Genomic DNA, 19,512 nt, shown 5'->3' with positions numbered 1-19,512 from the left:
GCGGGTTCATAAGATGTGTGAATCCATAGACTTAACTAATCTTAAAATACCAACGCTTGCCTAAGTTAGTCCCTATTTAGGCCTAGCTTGGTTTACCTTTCTTGTTCTCGGGTTAAGAATACACCCCATTTTAGATGTAGAAGCAAACATAATTCATTGCAAATCACTATGCAATAGGGAGTTGTAGCTAAGAATTCAGAGGGAAGTTAGTCATTTCATAAGAACTTTCCAACTGTTGTAATCAAATGTTGTTCACAAATTTGGGCGTTCAAGAGTTAAATCAAAAGGACAATCTATTTACCAACAGTCATCATGGACTCTCTCAACATGATGTTCACTCCCAGAGTGTAGGAGTTATTAGGTTGTCCTTAGAATTCATTACGAATAAGAGCTCACAATCAACAAGCAATGCAATCACAACTAAGACTCATATCCATCAAGAGTCTCAAAAAAAAAACCTACCATACCAAAACAAGACTTAGTTTAGTTAAGTCTCAAACTTTACAAATACCACAAGCATTACAAGCATCTATGAGAGTGAAGGGGATTCCATAAGCACTCACTCTTAATTATGAAGCCTCCCTCTAAAGTTCAACATCTCCCTCTTAATTAAAGGAACATCCTCTTCTGATTGCTTTCCTTGTTGCATCCTGCAACAAAGAAAGATTAATGAATCATTCTATAATATGTGGAGTTAAATACTGAAAAGAAAAAAATATAAGCAAAACTTATCTTCTTTTTCAAAATTGTGAATTTTGGTGGAGGAGTTGATTGAGCCGAAATCTCCAGATTATAATGGTATTGACGCAAGGAAGGGCACTCAAGAGGAATAAATCCAACTTAAACCCATGAACAACCCTCGCTTAGAGTTACACACGGAAGCAAATTACAAATTAAATGAACAACAAAGAACCAGAGACTAGATTCCACACAACCATACTGATGTAATCATTTAACTTTCATAAACGAGATCCAAACATGCCCGGCTGTGAGGCCTTCCGAGTTACAGCCATATACAAAGAATTATGAAATCAAGCCCAAAACTTGCATCCTATCTTCTGCTCAAGGATCTACCAATGATCTAACTTCTAATGATGTCCCATGTCTCCTAGAATTATGATTTCAACATCAACCCAAGCTCCTTTTATAGGCAACTAAGCCACAAGTCTACTAGTCAAGCATTTAATTACATTATAGGTCCACCTTGGGGAGTAAACCAAAACTATCGCAAATCTAAACACAAAACAATGCGCTCATAGAGGTGGATTGAAACATGTGCAAGGAGTCGGTTGCTAACTACACAACACGTCATATTAACATATGTGATCGCACCAATCGAGATAACACGCTATGTAGGAAGGAAAAACCATAGGAATAGGAACCTTGAAGAACAACACACAACTCCAAAAATATGCAACATCAAAGCTTGCGCAATTAGGAGAATGATCAAGGATAGGTTCTCTACGTGGTGTTAATCGTGCATAACATGAAATGACATGTAGCAATGGCTACAATGCAAACAACAGACTACAATAGAAAACAAGAAATGTTTTTGGTTGATGCAAGATTGCTCAAAGACTGCAGAGTGGAAATATCACTCAAGTTCACAAAGATATGCTAATCATACAGAATAACACAATTCAGATACACATAAGTGAAACATAGAATGAACCATTAATACCACAATACTAGTAGGCGAGGAAATGGTTTCTTTATTAATACCAAAAACAACATGAGTACATCAACAATAATCCAAGTACTTTATAGAAGGGTCAGGTTGAAAACCAACTAACGCATTCCTTCACCTCCTAACTGCCCAACCCGACTAGTTTTAACAAGTACTAAATATAATAGTTACTTTATTCTGACTACATCTATCCCCCCCAAAAAAAGTCATCTTCCAAACGACTACTGAACATGATAACAACAAAAAGAACATTGTCTTCAAGAAGAAGGATGGGAGGACATCCCTGTGCTCGGACCTCCCCGTAGCTGTTGCAGGTCCCATTCCGCTGTCTTTTGTTTTGTCCAAACACCTTGCAGTGCCCTCAAAGCATCCATCTTCTTGGCTTCTGCTATGGTGATCTTGCTCTCCAATTCAACTTTCTCTATTTTCCAGGCTTCCTCCATGGAAACTTTTTTTGCTTCTCACTGATGTTGAAGATCTTGTCTTTCCAGCCCCAACGCCTTAGCCAATTTTTTTTGCTGCTGAAGTTCCAAGAAGGTTCCCTAAAAGCCAACTTCCATAGCTGTCAGGGCCTCTATGAGGGGCGGCAATAGTTCTCGTCCACTAGAAATGATAGAACTGCTTGTCCATGTAGTGGCCATATCCTCCTCTGAATATCTACCTTGCTCTAACAGTCCCCAATCTGAATGGCAGCCAATCTGCATAAACACGACCAATGCTTCCGCTGTTATTATGACAGGTTCCAAATTTCGAGAGCTAGCCTGCTACATGAGCTCCCTGGTAGAATGTTCCATGGCATGCAACTCGATGAGAAACAACTCTGCCTTGGCTGCAAAAGAAACTGTGTCTGGAGATTCCCCATGCTTGCTTTGTATCTCTACCTGTTCCTCAGCAACTGCCCGTAGAGGGGAAGACCCCATGCCTTCTTCCTAGAGTACCCTGTTTGTTTCTTCCAAGATAATATCCACCATAACCATAGCCGTCACACTCTCTTGAGGGTGTATTTCTCCCTGTTGGTTATCTACTGCTCCTATCAAATGCACTACAAGGGCAACTGGATGTACAGTTTCTAGGCCTAGAGGTGTTTGCAACCTCACCTTATATGCACACTTTGTCCAGCATCTCAAATCTATTACTTTAGTATGGGAGTGTTGGAGAGATTAGTGGCGCCATCCTTGGAAGTGATATTCTGAAAGCCTTCCATGTCGGAATGTGTTGCCTATCGCTTGCTCCTTTCTCAACTCTTTCCTGGTTTGGGTCGGAAATGTTTGTTGTAGCATTTTTTTCGGGATCACCAGTCATGTTATGGTAAATCTTCAGGATTTTGATACTCTTGTTGGAAGTGGCCCCTCCGCAAGTGGTAAGAAAGTAACTTCCCGTGGAGTCCCCTATAGATGACTTAGGAGGATTTCTGCCTCCTATGAGGCTAAGGAAGATGAATATGTATTGTTGGCCCCCTCTTCTAAACTCTCTTCGTCCTCTTTGAGTGTCTCAGCGACAACTGCCTATTTCAGTTTCTTTTTTCTTTAGTTCGCCTCCATTGTGAGACCCTACACTCATGGTATCTATATGGAGCCAATATGTCATAGCAAGCTTGTAGGGTTCCACCCTATTCGCCAGTATCAATGTCCCTTAGTGCTCGTTGCTCACCTGAATTTGTACTGCTTCGAAGAATAAGACCATGGCATGATGGGGCATGTAAAAGCTTTGTGTTTCAACTCTATGAATTCCCGAAGTCTGTCAAAAAGAAATTGAGCCCAGTTATACACTTGTCCTTTATACAGATCATCCACTACAGGCAACATCCAAAGGGCAATGTCTGAAGTGTGGCTACCAACTATGAGCTTGCTTTTCACCAAATCTACAATACATTGCCATCCCTCATTTACAATGAAAATTCTCTTGAGACCCCTACCGTTCTTCAAGATTCCTTCCCATTCTAGACTTGTAAGATCTTTTCGGCACATTAGTTTCAACCACTTTTTGTCTTCTACTGTCATAAGAATTTTTTCCAGTTCTTGCCCTTTATTGGGAATTTTGTACTTATTTCTTTCGTTGAATAAGAAACTGTTACCTGCTGCTTGAAATACTGCACTATAGATCTATGACATGATTTCTCATAACCTATGATTATATTTCATAATATAGGTTCAAACTCTTTTAATTCACAAATTGGCATAAAAATTATTTTGTCTACCTCTGTTGTGCACAATGCCTTCTTCAAAGGATGATTTGCTTCTGCCTTCTCCCACCAGGTCCTGCACTCACTTCCCATCACACTTTCAAACGTAATATTCTCAGCCATGATTTTCTGTGTCATTTTCCCTTTGCTTTTTTCATCTTCCTTATCTCCTTCTTTGTTTTCAGTACCCCAGGTTTCTTATTTTTGAAATCAATAATGTTTCCTCTGCTTAATTTCACCATTGTGTTAGTGAGTCAATTCCAAAATTTCTTTAACTGTTTGTCTATGCCACCTGTACGAACCGTTCTTATGATGTGACTATTTGTAACAAACTTCCACGTGTGGGAATGTGGTACGGACTAAGCGTGTGTAGTACGGCCCTAAACTTCCTCCTGTCTTGGAATTGATAGGTACAACTATTTGTAATACCTCATGTCATTGTACAAACTCCACACGTACAAATGAACTCTCCGATACGGGATTCCGTACGGATGCTACTTCCACGAGCTTTTCCTCATGTACAGATGATATCTTAGATGTTTCTTCCCTTGCCTCTAGTACGGATGTCTCCTGTACTCCCTCTGTTGCCTATTGTACGGATGCCTCATGTACTGATAATGCCCGTCTAGAAATGTCCTCTCGTACTTCTCCTTTTTCCTTTGGTACAGATGCTTGGCATACTTCCTCTATTGCCCACCGTACAGAAACCCCATGTACTAGCCTCTGTCATACGAATGCCTACCGTACTAGTGATTGTTGTACAAGTGTTTGTCATACTAGTGTTTGCCATACTAGTTGTTGCCATACGGATGCCTATCATACGGGTGTCATTCGTACCTTCGCCTGTACTATCTTCTTCCTCCGTACAATGCCCTTCTTGAAAAGTTCTCACGCTTTCCTCCTAATGTACGGATGTTCGTGTGGCTGTTCCCTCTTCTTTAGGATGTACAACTGGTGCTTCCTCCACTACTATGTTAAATATGGTAATAGTTTGTGGCTTAGTCTCTTTATATTGGCTAGGTTTAACATTTTCTCCTTCGTCTCTTTTTGCTTTTTTGATTTGGTCCTTTTTTCCTTCCGTACTTATAAAATAGTTGTTTGCCCATTTATTCCTTTCTTCGTATGCTTTTAACTTAGAGCCATTAACTAGGTCTCTAATAGGTTTATTATCTAGAGTAGATAACCTTATTGCCCTATTCTCTTTATACTCCGTGCATCCCTCCGGGTAGCTTTCTTCCGATTGAGATTTTTGTATTTGCAACATATTACATTCTGCATGGAAAACTTCATAGTCTCCTATTTGCGAGTGGAATAATCCATTAAGGGAATTTGTGTCTTCATCTGAGCATTCTCCTAGTCTAAGTACTCCTTCCTCATCTGGTTGCATCCCTTCATAGTCTTCTCCTTCGAAGTCTAATGCCAAGTCCTGACTTACTGGTTGGTTCTTGAGATCTATGATGTACTTTCTTCCTTCAAACTCAATAGATAGAGTGTTCTGTTTCCAGTTATGGGTAGCTTTTACTACGACCAACCATCCTCTACCTCATAAAGCATCTACGACCAACCATCCTCTACCTAATAAAGCATTGTACCTTTTCCTCTCTGAAGTGATAATCACAAAATCCAGAAAAAAAATTTTATGTAACAACTATGACTTTTTGTCCCATCAAGGTTCCTATACTCTTGATTCCATGTTGGTCGGCTCCCACTAGTTGAAATGTCGATGGTCAAAGTGTAGGTTTCCCTATTTCCTTCCATGCTTCTTCTGATAAATCATTTACGCTGGAACCTCCATCAACAATGGTATTTGAAAATTTGCACCCTAATATCTCCATCTCTACTACCACTGGTGTTCTCCCCATTCCTATAGTGGATAGGGTATTGTCTTCTGTCCGTACTTCTCCTTCTCTTTCTTTGAGGTTGTCCCTTTCAAGTTTGCCCCCTAAGTTAGCACTACTTGCAATTGCGATAATGTTTCTAATAAACCAAAGATTTTTACTGGAAATAGTGGTTTCCAGTACTTGCCTCACAATATTTGGTACACCCTTATTGGAAGTGGATTTTTCTGGCTTGTCTTTTCTTCCTCTCCAATGCTATCTTGAATGTCCTTCTTTGCTTCCTAAAATCTTTCGTCTCCATAGTAGCATCTAGATAGGTTGTTAGTGTTGTTGCTATTATTATTCTTTTAGAGCCATATAGATAGCATGAGTCAAATGAACCCAACGGGTCCAACAGATTGCTTTAGCTTTTAAATGACGTCATAGCAAGCACAGATTTGATGCCATAACATCATTGAATATGTGTGAGATCCCCTTAAATTTTAATTTGAACCTTGAGACTTGTGCTCAGTTGGCCAATACTACAAATGATGCTCCTGTCAGATTATAGCTAAGACCTGCAAGATTTTCTAATTTAGTCATACCAAAGATTACAATTCTCGGAGTTTGAAAATTCAAGACACACACTACTGGATTGATCAAGAACATCAAATCTTGTCCATATATGCTCAAAATATGAACATAAATACAACCAGCATGAACAAATGTCCTTTCGTTTCAATCTCACATCAAGAAGGCATGTGACCGGAATCAAAACACGCCAAAATGTTCAAGACTTGAAGTGGACTAACGCAAGCGGTATGATTGCCACCAAAAATGATTCTCATGATGACGGTAATAAATACCAAATCAAATTCATGTCACAATATCACCAATGGGCAAGACAGATATGCAAGAGATGCGCAATGTAAAAGATGAAAACCAATGAGACACATGAGGACTTTTCCCCCTTACAGTCCTAGAAATATATAAAGATCACTAAGACTAGGAAATCATACAACTTGCAATAAATTAAATAAAATGCATATCAAAATGATACACAAACTTATACTGCACATGTGATACACTGCATTGAATAACATAACACCAAATGGGAAATACCACTACATGAGAACAATCATCGTTGCATGATGCTAATAGAATGGTCCATCTAAACATTTTTTATTGTTATAGTTCAAGGTTGTCTTGGAATACTCATCACTTGTGAAGAGTTGTCAAAAAATGAATACTCCCGAACAATAGTGCCACGTGAACATTATGGAGGGAGATGAAACGGAGGCTTCTACTTGAGCATGCTAAAGGAAGCGTCTATCAAACCACAACATTGAGACAGGTAGGAAATACTCATGAAATAAAGAAGCAGATGAGAAGTTCATGTGAGCCAATAAAAATGTTGAGTTGAGGTATCGCACATGATCAGCAACTTGAAGATAACAAGCATTACACTAAATCTCTCCACAATGCAATTTCTAGAGCACAAAGAAGTTCCCCAACATATAAGAGATTCTCCAACCATTAATGAGAGCATACTCTTGTTTACCGTTGTTACCAATAATATCCAATGATTTTACTACAATGCTTGCTCCCTCTCAATCTTTCGTTATAGATGCTCCTATCATTTTCCAGACAATGTTGTCTGTCTTCTCAGAACGACAGAGCACTTAATGATTATTGGCGGGAATGTGAACAATCAAACTTGCTCGAAGGTGGGATCACTTTGAAGCCTGAACTTGACAGTCTGCAACCTTCCTAAAACAAAGAGACCAAGAATGAGAGTTGAACCATCACCATCCATTGAAGAACCGTTAGACGATGGTTATACGAAGGACTCCAACCTTAACTGAAAGACAGAATAAGACAAAGGAAGAGGAAAATACACCTATAAAGAAGATGAGAGGAAAATCTCTCCTACAAAAGACACGAACGGAGAAGTCATTCTTGTTGATATCACAATAGCTAGGGACAAAGCCAAAGTAGCGACTATAATGAATACAATACAACCAATCAAGAGTAGAACCACCACGGTAACAGCTGAATAAGAATATTTAATTTTGATTTCTCATCACACAACTCCTGTCTACAAGATTAAAGAAAATGCCTCAAATTCAGGGCCAAAATTGTGCATGACAGAGAGTCAATGAGGGAGAACTTTGAAAGTAAATCAAACAATCACACTACTACCAATCTGCATCACATAAGTTGCACAAGGAGAAAAACTCCCTTGTTGTAGAGATCAAACCTAGCTCTGATACCATGTTAAATTTTCAGCCCAGAAATCAATGATGATAAACAACAATAAGAAAGAGACAAAACTGAAACAATGAACACCAGAAATATCTTGAGAAAACCCTTCTAGAATGAAGGAAAACCCAGCCACACAACAAAAAATATCATTTTATTGATCATAAAAGTTGAAATGTACAATGTCTATCACTTGACGTGATATATATCTCATAAATAGACCCTTCACATAACAATCAAAAGTCTCTTCAGTTTCCCATAACTCCTATAATTAATTACAACTCTTTGAATATACATCGGTCAACGCATGTGAATGACACGTCATTTATAGTTAATATTACAATAAATGTCATTTTCAGCTGAAGGTGACCATGACAGTAATAACATCTAGATTTTGAAAGATAAAGATCTCTATCGCGATGCAATCTTTAACGCAATGTCTCCCACAAGGATAGTCCACAATACTACATCTGACACAATTTTTTATTCTTTTATGCTCTCACAGATATTCATACCCTATTTCAATGCTTCCATTTTTGTATAGACTAAGTGCACATTTGAATTATAGCTTTTCTAAGTCCAATTTTAAACCTGCAAGTTGCATTTCTGAGGCAATAAATAAGAAACCAAGAGTACATTATATCTCGCATTCATTGTTATGCATCTATTTTTGGGACTCCACTGTTTTAAACCTCATTCTCTCACTATCTTGCTTAAATCATGGAGTTAATGAAGACTGATAGGATGATGTGAAAATCAAACCAAAACAATGAAAACTTAAAAAGATAATAAGAAAATATTTTTGGGTGGTGCTGATCACCAGTTCGCCAAATGTTGTTGCACCAAATATCCTCCTCTTTGATGCAGGAGCATCAAAAAAGAATTATGATTTTCCATGTGGCCATTAGCAATTGTCTGAAGCTGTTTTGGGGCAGTTTTTTATGGATTGTAACAGAATTGAGTAGTTTGGGAAGAAAAAGACAAATAAAATCAAGGGGTAAGGTCTGCGACTAGGAGGTACAGAGTAAAAAGAAACAAGAAAAACCATTTTTTGAATGACTTGGAGAACTGGTGAAGAAACTAATGAATTAAAGCCCATGGATGTAAGGCAGCAGAGAGGTTGCATTGTTATTTGGCAGCATAAAAGATAGAAGGAAGGACAGAAACAAGAAAAACCATTTTTTGGATGACTTGGAGAACTGCTGAAGAAACTAATGAATTAAAGCCCATGGATGTAAGACGGCAGAGAGGTTGCATTGCTATTTGGCAGCATAAAAGATAGAAGGAAGGACATGGATGACAGGAAGAGAGGGGCAACCAATGAGGGTGTGTACAGAGAATTAGAAGAACAGTCAAATAGAGTATGAGATGAGTGGAACAGTCAAATAGAGTATGAGATGAGTGGAAGGTTACGATTTCGTAGAAATGCTAAATACAGAAGAAAATGATCCATTTGAAGCACAGATTCATTGGAAGGTAGAGAATGGTGGTAGAAGACTTGCATTGGGGCAACACGAAAAAGGAAGATCGCAACCTCAAGGTTCATGGCATGTAATTCTATTTACAGAAATTAAAGAATGTTCAAATTCTTGTTTCTGAGTGATGGAATGTCTATATTTATCATTGTAATCAGATGAGCTCTATTTGTCTGTATGTGAGCCATGTTCTCAATGTTGCTGTGTAAGTCTGTTGGAATCAAGCAAATAAATTCGTTTCGTTTTATTTTAATGTTGCAGTTTGAGTTCCTGGTATCATTTTACTCTGTTGATAATCTGAGTTCCTGTCACATTGAAAGGTAGAACTAATTAATGGTTGTCATGATCATGCAAATCGATGCTATCATTTGTCATCAGAGTATTGTCACTGTTGGGTTCCTGTCACCTTAGAAGGCAGAGTAATGACTTTGTTTTGGGGGTTATGGATTTTGTCGTCATTGCTATTTTATGATTATTATTATCCTATGCATAGAGTGAAAGTTGTGGATCAAATTTGTCTTTATATGAAAGGCTATGGTTTCAAGCTCAGTTACCGGGCTCCTCTATTTAGGCCCGGGTCCTGGTACTGGTTCTTTCAGGGTACTCCATGGGTTCTCTGTAGATCCTTCTGTGAAGGACCCACAACGAACTTGGGCACCCAGGAAGTGCCCCAGGGAGATAGGTCACTTTATGTATGTATTTCTGGTTTGTTCAAAAACATGCTCTTTGTATCAGATTTATTAGATAGTGTTTTAAACAGCTTGGTAATATTATTCAAGATAAAATTGGTCTCTGTAATGCACTTAGTTTATGACAGCTGTTAACAGAAATCTACTTCAATTCATTTGATGATCAGGGATTAATTTTTTTCATTTGTAGATCTGAGTACATTGCTGTTGATAGATTTGTAAAGTCAGCCCATGGTTATGCTTGTTGATCATGTTCGGATTGATGTCAATTTGTAATGCATGTAATCTGAAACTATATCAGTAATGCAATTATTTCATTTATAATTTTATTGGCCATTATGGATTTATGAGTATCACTCTTTTTTTAATGTTCGTAACTTTGATTTTTTAACATACATACATGGATGTGCCCAAACCTGCAAGGGGGAAAAATTGTCGTACCCACGTACCCGAACCCTATATCCATACCTGGACCAATACCCGAATCGGCAAATTAGGTTTCAAGAAATTAGGAAACTGTCTCATTCAATTTTATCATAAATGCATTTTTTTCTTAGGGCTGTCTTTATAAAATGGTGTGCAACTGCTTTGCAAAGATTTTTAGCAATATGAATCCCATTAATTCTTATAGTTTGTTTTAAGCTTTACTCTGACTATATGAGATTTTCACTCATTCGCATTCTAACTTTGGCGTTCATTATTCTCACATAACATATTCAATCTCTTCTTTCATCTCTATATCTTTCTGATTCTCAAATCTCATTTGAATGTCTTTGTAGGATAGGTCACTGGGCTTATCTTATTTTTTTGAATTTCATAAAGCCTTGAAATGCAATTATGTTTTGTTAACTTGTTGGTTACATTTTTTGATAATTCTATCATTAGGAGACCATAATTTCTCATAAACTGGATGCACTTTAAAACAGATTTATTTTCTTAAGATGAACTGCTTCATGGATGAAAGTTTTACTTTTCCTGTAACTAAGCTGTGTATACACTGCATGCATATATTATTTGGAAGGTATAATAATTTGATTTTTGCATGCACTACTTAGGGCATAGATTGCTCTTGTGCTACATGATATGTCTTTCCCAACACCAGGATGAGCGGGTGGAAACTCTTGCAGGATGATATTTATTATTATTACTTATTCAACTGTTTCAACAAAATCTTCTGTCTGTCAGTCATTTTCTACTGTGTGTCTGCAAGTGCATATTATATAAATAAAAATGACTTTTATCCTGAAGCTGAGAAAATAATTTTGTTGCAGTGATGAGTGTGGTTTTCCAAGATACGATATTGTAATTGCTTGTTCATTACGAAAAGATGAGGCTTTCTTATTAGGTAAAACCTGAGGTTAAACCTGCATCCTTATTCTTCATTTTGTCAAATATCTAATCTGTAACTCTAATGAGTGTAGGACTTTGAGGTTCGAAGCAAAACAGCTTCCAGAAGCTTCTCTCTTAAAATTACTTTGTTTCTTAGATCACATGCAGCCATACACTCGGAACTGAATGATAATCTAGTTACTATGCTTGGAATCTAGAATTGCACGATCTCATTTTAGGCTTGACCTGCTTACTCTTCCTCCATAGAAGCAGACACAACTGGCATCAACCCTTTTCTAATAAATATGTTCTTCTACCTCCAGCAAGACCACCTATCTCCATGATTGCTCCATTTATTGAAGACATTACAGTTCTAATGACAACACAGTGTATCAATTGGTAAGAGATCCTCTTGTTAACAATATTTGCTTCCATGAGTTTGGAATTTGGTCTAGCTAAATCTTCAATGCAACAATGTCTTATTTTTCCAACCATAAGTTTATAGACTGATATAAGCCATATGATTTCCTTGCTGTTGGAAAGCATTAGTTATCAGTTCTATGGTTAAATGGTTATCTATCTCTGAGCAGATATTATGATAGAATGTTTTACCTTCCCAGTTGCTTTTACCTAAATGTTTTTTCTTTACCTTTTTGTAGGTAAAGATGAAATTTGCTTGTATAAAAATAGCAGGGATTATACAGAAACTCTCTGAGGGTCTTTGGGGCAAACCATTCTACAAGCTTATCAGCATAACATTGAAAAAAATCATGTTTATGAAACTAGTGAATTGTCTAGGGACCTCTGATAAATCCACTCTCTTGTCTGGAATAATGATAAGTTTGAAGTATTCTGCAACTTTCCATCAGTTGTCTTCATGAATGCCAAAGTGCAGGTATGTTTTGGATTGCTCTGCATTCTCAAAAGACATAATACATAATTCAGAAGTTGACAGGGATTACTAATATTATTACTTTTTTAAGGTTGAAATGACTGGATTGCATGCGTTGCGAATGCAACCATATACTTGGAACTGAATGATAATATAGATACTATGCTTGGAATCTAGAATTGCACGATCTCGTTTTAAGCTTGACCTGCTTACTCTTCCTCCATAGAAGCAGACACAAGTGGCATCAACCCTTTTCTAATAAATATGTTCTTCTACCTCCAGCAAGACCATCCATCTCCATGATTGCTCCATTTATTGAAGACATTACAGTTCTAATGACAACACAGTGTATCGATTGGTAAGAGATCCTCTTGTTAACAATATTTGCTTCCATGAGTTTGGAATTTAGTCTAGCTAAATCTTCAATGCAACAATGTCTTATTTTTCCAACCATAAGTTTATAGACTGATATAAGCCATATGATTTCCTTGCTGTTGGAAAGCATTAGTTATCAGTTCTATGGTTAAATGGTTATCTCTGAGCAGATATTATGATAGAATGTTTTACCTTCCCAGTTGCTTTTACCTAAATGTTTTTTCTTTACTTTTTGTAGGTAAAGATGAAATTTGCTTGTATAAAAATAGCAGGGATTATACAGAAACTCTTTGAGGGTCTTTGGGGCAGACCATTCCACAAGCTTATTAGCATAACATTTAAAAAAATCATGTTTATGAAACTAGTGAAGTGTCTAGGGACCTCTGATAAATCCACTCTCTTGTCTGGAATAATGATAAGTTTGACAAAATTATTTGTAGCTGTTAAGTATTCTGCAACTTTCCATCAGTTGTCTTCATGAATGCCAAAGTGCAGGTATGTTTTGGATTGCTCTGCATTCTCAAAAGACATAATACATAATTCAGAAGTTGACAGGGATTACTAATATTATTACTTTTTTAAGGTTGAAATGACTGGATTGCATGCGTTGAGAATGATACTGCAAAAAGCATGCTTTTGTGGGAGACTATGCTTCTGATGTTTTCTTTTAGCACAGGTATTGATGAAGCAATGTATTTCTTTCAGATTTACGATCGAGATGTTACAATAAAGAAACCTAATTACACTTATTTCGTCCTCTTTGAACTTGTTCTTCCTTCAATTTAAGTTCTTCTAATGTATGTTAGTTATAGCTGCAGAAATTTTGGACAAATGTGCTAGCTTTGTTAGAAGCCATGAGTCCCAACAAGACTAAATATACAATATATCTGTCTGCCTCTGTAGAGACTGAAGAAAATTCAAGGGTATCGTCAAGCATGTCTCTCATTTCATATATATTCTCTTAGGATGTAGTTTTTTTTTTCTTAGCTTGAATTAATGCAGACTGTTCAATTTAATATTGAAGAGGATAAGCAATGGAATACCAGTTTTTTTTTAGCCAACTCCAGCATTCACATTGCGGTAGACCATCTGTGGAAAGAAGCTTCAATATCCAATATAACTACTGCTTTTTTTCCTTTTTCTTATTTGAATATCAGTGAGTAAGTTCAAGTATAGAAAGAGTTAATTCTAAATTATACGAGCACTCAGAAATTGTATCGCAATCTTTAAACTTGGAGAGACCGTCAACAAAATGTTTCCAATTATTCTTAATATTGCAAGCAAATACCATAAGATCAGTTACATGCTAAACCTTCCATTGGCAGCCACAAAATGCATATAAAAGTTGTTCTTCTTTTACAGGATAGAGACCTCACCAACTTTGGCAACTCCTCGGCCTGCTCCAAATGGCTATGCAGCCATCAGCAACTAAACTAGATATGTCTTCAACGTCTTACTCTATCATGTCCACCTCCCAAATAACAAAATCTGATGAAGGTCTGGAGAATGTAAAATATAAAGATTGGCACAATGTCAAGCATTTTCCAGTCTCCACCAAAGTGATTTCGGAAGACATGTATTGGCATGAATAAATTTCAGAAGATTCATCCAAAGAGGCAATTAATCGCCCAGCTGAAGAATGGTGATTTTCAGTCATTTTATGCATCTGAATTGGTTGCAGATTCAACTAGGATGGAGAACTTAGATATGTAATTTCACTTTTCATAGCTTTTTCAAGAACATATTGTAGATGATGTATTATCAATGCAGTCATCAATGATATGTACAACTTTAGCCTTGCAATCATCAACAGCGTGCAACTTCAACTTTCCTGTATGTATATGCAAATATAATTAGTTTTTCTGCATCTACAGTTTGCGTATTGCACAATTGTTCTCTCTTTGTCTAACAAAAATGATAAATGTTTGTCTTCTTATAATAAACAAGTCATTTCTAAACCATGTAGGCAGCATTTATGGAGACCTGTTATGCATGTTTTTATTATTATGTACTACAGCAAGAAAATACTGGTATTATTTTTATAAAAAAAATACTTCGTTGAACTTAAAAATCTACCTACATATGTTGTTCAATTGTTTTATTTTTCTATGCATTTTTAAACTTTAGTTTTCAACTTATATGGCATTAGGTTGCAGAATTTCTTATTGCATAGGAAGTAAGATCATGGCAACAGTACGTTATTTATAACAGCTAGTATGAATTATCAAAATGAAAACCTTAGATTCAAAAATCGGTGGGAATTAGTGGAAGTCAGATATAATGAACTTGCAGATCCAAATGTTTTGAATAATTGTATAAGTTAATGACTCAATTGAAGAAGATTCAAAGAAAGACAATGAAACTCTATTCGCTATGTAATGTGCAATGAGTATCTTAAGTAATTTTATACTTTAATATTTCATTGGTAAGACTTCAAACTTAAGAAATTTTGAATCTATTGAGACTTTATTACAAGGAGTAAAGGTATTGTAAACCAGAGCGGATGCTGTAACAAAACAAACTTTGTAGGAAAAAAATGAGATATGATCTTCCTAAGTTTCATCCATTGAAGATAGAGAAGTTCTATTCACGTACAATGTGAGAGAGTTTGTGTGTTCTTTGCAATTCAGGAGCATATGCAACAATTTATAAGAGCTTGGTGCAAGCTTTCAAGCCTAACAAAGAAAAATATACAATCCCTGATTTTCTCTCACATAAATCACCAGAGGGGTCTTATAAAAATATAGGACATGAAAAAGAAAGGATGAAAAAATAAATCTAACTTGAATAAGTGAAAAATCAACTACACCGAAGAGTCTTTTAAAGATACAAAGCAAAATGAAAATAGTCTCAAGAATAATAATATGTGTGATTCTTAGATAAGGTTTGTTAAAATCATATGATGGTAAATCTAATCTCTGTTTTTAACTAAATCAAGCTATGAGAAGTCAAGTATAATTTGGTAATCATAAAAAGGATAAAAAATAATGAACAAGCCAGGAAGCTCAAATGTTGGTAGAGGTGAATTGTGAATAGTGAAATAAGTTATAACAGTTCAAGATAAATGTAAAAACTTTAACCTTGATCATCATGCTGATCTGATTGTATAGATCACACAGATCTGATCTAGCATTAAATATATATATCTTCCTTTATAGGCATTATTGGCATCTCTTTAGGGATATTGATTATTAAGGATAACCTTAACAAGTTAGTTAATGTCTTTACAAATCATATTCTTCATTAAGCACCAATTAAGGGAGTTATATTATAGGGCCAACCTAGATAGGGTCATGTCACTTTAAGGGACATGCCCTTTGGTTACCTTATATATATGAGATAGAAATGTGGATAACGAACACACAAGTACAAAGAAGTTTGTTCATTAGCATTCTCTGCCTCATTCGAATTAGTAACAGAAACCACAGAAACTTAACATGGTATCAAAGCTTAGTTCCTTCATGGGAAAGCTTAACCGCTTGAAGGTAGATCCATTCAGATTCATGAGCAGAAATGAACAGTTGTGGTATAACAAGTTGCAAGAATCTCCTACTATTTCTACTGTGCCTGGAGATTGATTTGATGAGTATTACTTGCATTGCGAGGGTGGATATTGGAGTCTGAATACATTGGTGAGATTGCTTAAATACGAATTGCTTGGGAAGCCATCGGTTTACATATTGGTGAATCAAATTGTGTTGGGAGGACTGTTTGGACAAATTCTAGAATTATCCTAGAGGCACAATTTCTAGCAATTACTAATCACCGATTGGTGGTAATCTTCATAGAGGTCTGAAGTCTGATTTCGGAATTGGAAAGACTGACATCACTACACCTAGCATTAGTAACCTATGAATTGGGAGTTTGGTGATCCAAGGTCGATAGCAGACAGCTGGGACAGAACTAGCTATCTGCTATTTAGTATTCAGACTGTGATTGTGGCTACCAGATCTTTCAAGAGTTACAATTCAGGCTGGGCTTTGGCTGGCGAACAGAGGAAAGCCATTAGTTTGAGGCTGAGTCGACAGTCTGGGAGCATTATCTGAGATAGAAAGACGATAATTGCAGACCAACAATCTGAATATTACACCTGTGATTGTTGGAAGTGATCTGCGTTTTAATTAGGAGGCCTGCCAATGTACTTAACTGCCTGCGGTCAGCATTTGGGGAATAAGTAATCAATTGCAGATCTATACATTCATTCCTTCGGCTCGAATTGGATCATAGACAGCTAGGGCATTCACAAGGGGGTTGGTTCTCATTCCAGTTTGGCGTCTACAATACAATTCTGATGATTTCGCTATCTGACAAGGCAGTGCTGATGTTATATGTTCAGGAGACTTCGATTTGGAGAGAGAAAATTACAAACATAGTTTTTGAGAAGAGAAGTATTTCAGGTGCAGTTTCAGTATTTTTTATGCGACTCTGCCTTGGTTTTGATATGTAACCAATCATTTATGCACAGGTCCTTGTCCTTGGTGTCGGGGTTCATTAGCATTGAATCTGTAGAGTTACAACTAATAATAAAAGCGTGGAGGTCTACAAAGTAAATAACAGAGATTCCACTAGAAGTCAAATTGTTGCCTGGAAGCTGAATTTGGTATGCTCTTTGAATGTCTTTTCACTATTGAGAATGGAGGAGCTTAATCACATTATTACACGAAGTGGGACTCTATTAACAATAAAGCATTGGGGTAGACGCGAAGGCAAATGTAGATGTATACATAATATATAATTACTAGAGTGTTATGCACTGGTTTGGAGAATGGCAATGACAATTGAAAGAAAAGAATGCAACAAATTATGAGACGAGGATGTTGCTTTGATGTTACATTTTCAGAGAGAGATGTTTAGCCTCAAAGGGTTGTTATATCAACTATCTTATTGTGTAGACCAAAGCCATCTCTACTGGGAGGGAGTATTTCAATCATTTTACGCTTGTTAATAAGTATATTCTCTGTGATATGACTCTTGTCAGAAATGAGTCTTAGGTGTGATTGCATTTCTTTCTAAGTATGAGTTAAAGAATTAAAACTGGTTAAACCATTAATTCTGAGATAAATCTGGACTAAGTGACATAAACAGAAATTCTCATGGTTTGATAATGACACATAACCCCTTGAGAAATTATCCGTAAACTTTGGCTAGATAACAGGAGGGGATCTTACAATGTATACATTGAGAGGGAGTCCTACCAAAAGTAGTTAAACCTAAACTTTAGAGGAAGAAGATAGGAAACTTGTAAACTCTTCACTAAGAGAGTAGATCACATTAAGTGTCATGGACTTCAGTTACTTCAATTTGGTTTAAATGCAGTCGTGGATAAATTGAGAACTTGCATACGTGGATTGAATCCACCTTAGAGATGCTCGAACTTAAGAGGGAGTTTATATATGGGCCTACTTTCACCTAGTTTTGCATTATAAACTCTTCCTTTGAAATAAAGGAGGGCTGAAAATTCATTCAAGCTGAAAGAGAAACAAGTACAAACAAAAAAAGGGCATCAGACAGCCCTGTTAAGATCAACCAAGTGATCAAGTTGATGGGACAAGCCCATCGGAAGTTGAGTCTTATCAACAATGTTCCAATTACACATATGGTTAGAAGCCCACTTCGCCAAACAATCAGCAACACTATTCCATTCCCTGAGAATATAAGTGAAAGTAATAGACTCTAAAGAAGTAGACAAATTATAAACTCTTCCTTTGGGGATTCATATGTATTAGCATTTATTTTCAAGACTATATTTAGCATAGGCTACATTATTGGTTGTGTTTGTTATAATCATTATGTTATAGCAAAGACTAAACCTCTTTTATATACTTGTGTCTATAATTGGATATTTTGCATGATCATGTATTTGATATGTGAATATAGCATAGACCATATTGGTTGCATAGCTGGATAAATTTATCTATGTGATTATATATATTTTGATTTGTGGATAGTAGCAATCCATGGTTTGAGTCTTCTCAAGAATTGAGTACTTGGTGGACTTAATGTTCGGATACTAGTACTTGGAGCACTTGGTGAATATCATGTATTCGATATTCGGATACCAGTGCAGGTGACATCATGGACTTGATATCCAATTTAGTACTTGGTGGACTTAATGTCATGAGACTAGTACAAGTGACATCATGGATTTGATGTTGGATTTATTACTGTCTACCCAGAACCAAAATAAGTGATTTATCTAAATCAGAACAACCAATGTTTCAAATGCTTTTAAACTTACAACTTGGAAGGTTGCTATGACAGAAGGATACCATTCCATTATTGAGAATGATGTTTGAGAAATTGTTCCAAGGCCTGAAAGGAAATTTGTTGTTTCTTCTAAATAGATATTTAAAATTAAGCATGTTGTTGACGGTAGCATTAACCCAAATTCATAGCTAGAGGATTTTCTTAGAAGGGAATTGTTTATGAAGAAACCTTTGCTCCAAGTTGCCAGATACACCTCTGTAAGAACAGTCTTAGCTATTGCAACATCGAAGGGATGGAAAGTACATCAGATGGAAAGATTACAGAAGAGGTATATTTGGAACAACCTAAAGGATTTGAAACTCGTAATTCTAAAATCTTTGTTTGTAGGCTCAAGTATGAGAGAATTGACTTGGACCTTCATGGGTACACAAACTCAGATTGGGCTGGAAGCATTACTGATAGGAAAAGCACTTTAGGATGTTGTTTCAACAATGATATCTTGGATATGCAGAAAGTAGGCATCAGTAGCACAGAGTTCCATAGAAGTTGAATACATTGCTGCAGCAATGGCCTCTCAGGAGGCAGTTTGGCTTAGAA

At 36.6% G+C, this 19,512-nt stretch overlaps 1 pseudogene across 1 annotated transcript in view; it reads left to right on the top strand.

The window, feature by feature from the left end:
- LOC149536255 (disease resistance protein RPV1-like) overlaps nt 1-14,577 on the top strand; it is a 42,996-nt pseudogene extending 28,419 nt beyond the window's left edge. The window contains exons 4-8 of the transcript XR_016358088.1: nt 12,101-12,336; nt 12,425-12,691; nt 12,947-13,384; nt 13,527-13,631; nt 14,071-14,577. The product of XR_016358088.1 is annotated as a disease resistance protein RPV1-like (transcript). The remainder of the gene's footprint in view (nt 1-12,100; nt 12,337-12,424; nt 12,692-12,946; nt 13,385-13,526; nt 13,632-14,070) is intronic.
- The last annotated feature ends 4,935 nt before the right edge of the window (nt 14,578-19,512 follow it).

This window comes from Cupressus sempervirens, chromosome 10 (assembly GCF_028749045.1).
Source record: "Cupressus sempervirens isolate cs-2001-9-10 chromosome 10, ASM2874904v1, whole genome shotgun sequence".
Taxonomy (NCBI): domain Eukaryota; kingdom Viridiplantae; phylum Streptophyta; class Pinopsida; order Cupressales; family Cupressaceae; genus Cupressus; species Cupressus sempervirens.
The sequence above is the reverse complement of the archived record's forward strand: the minus strand, read 5'-3'. Positions and strand labels throughout refer to the sequence as shown.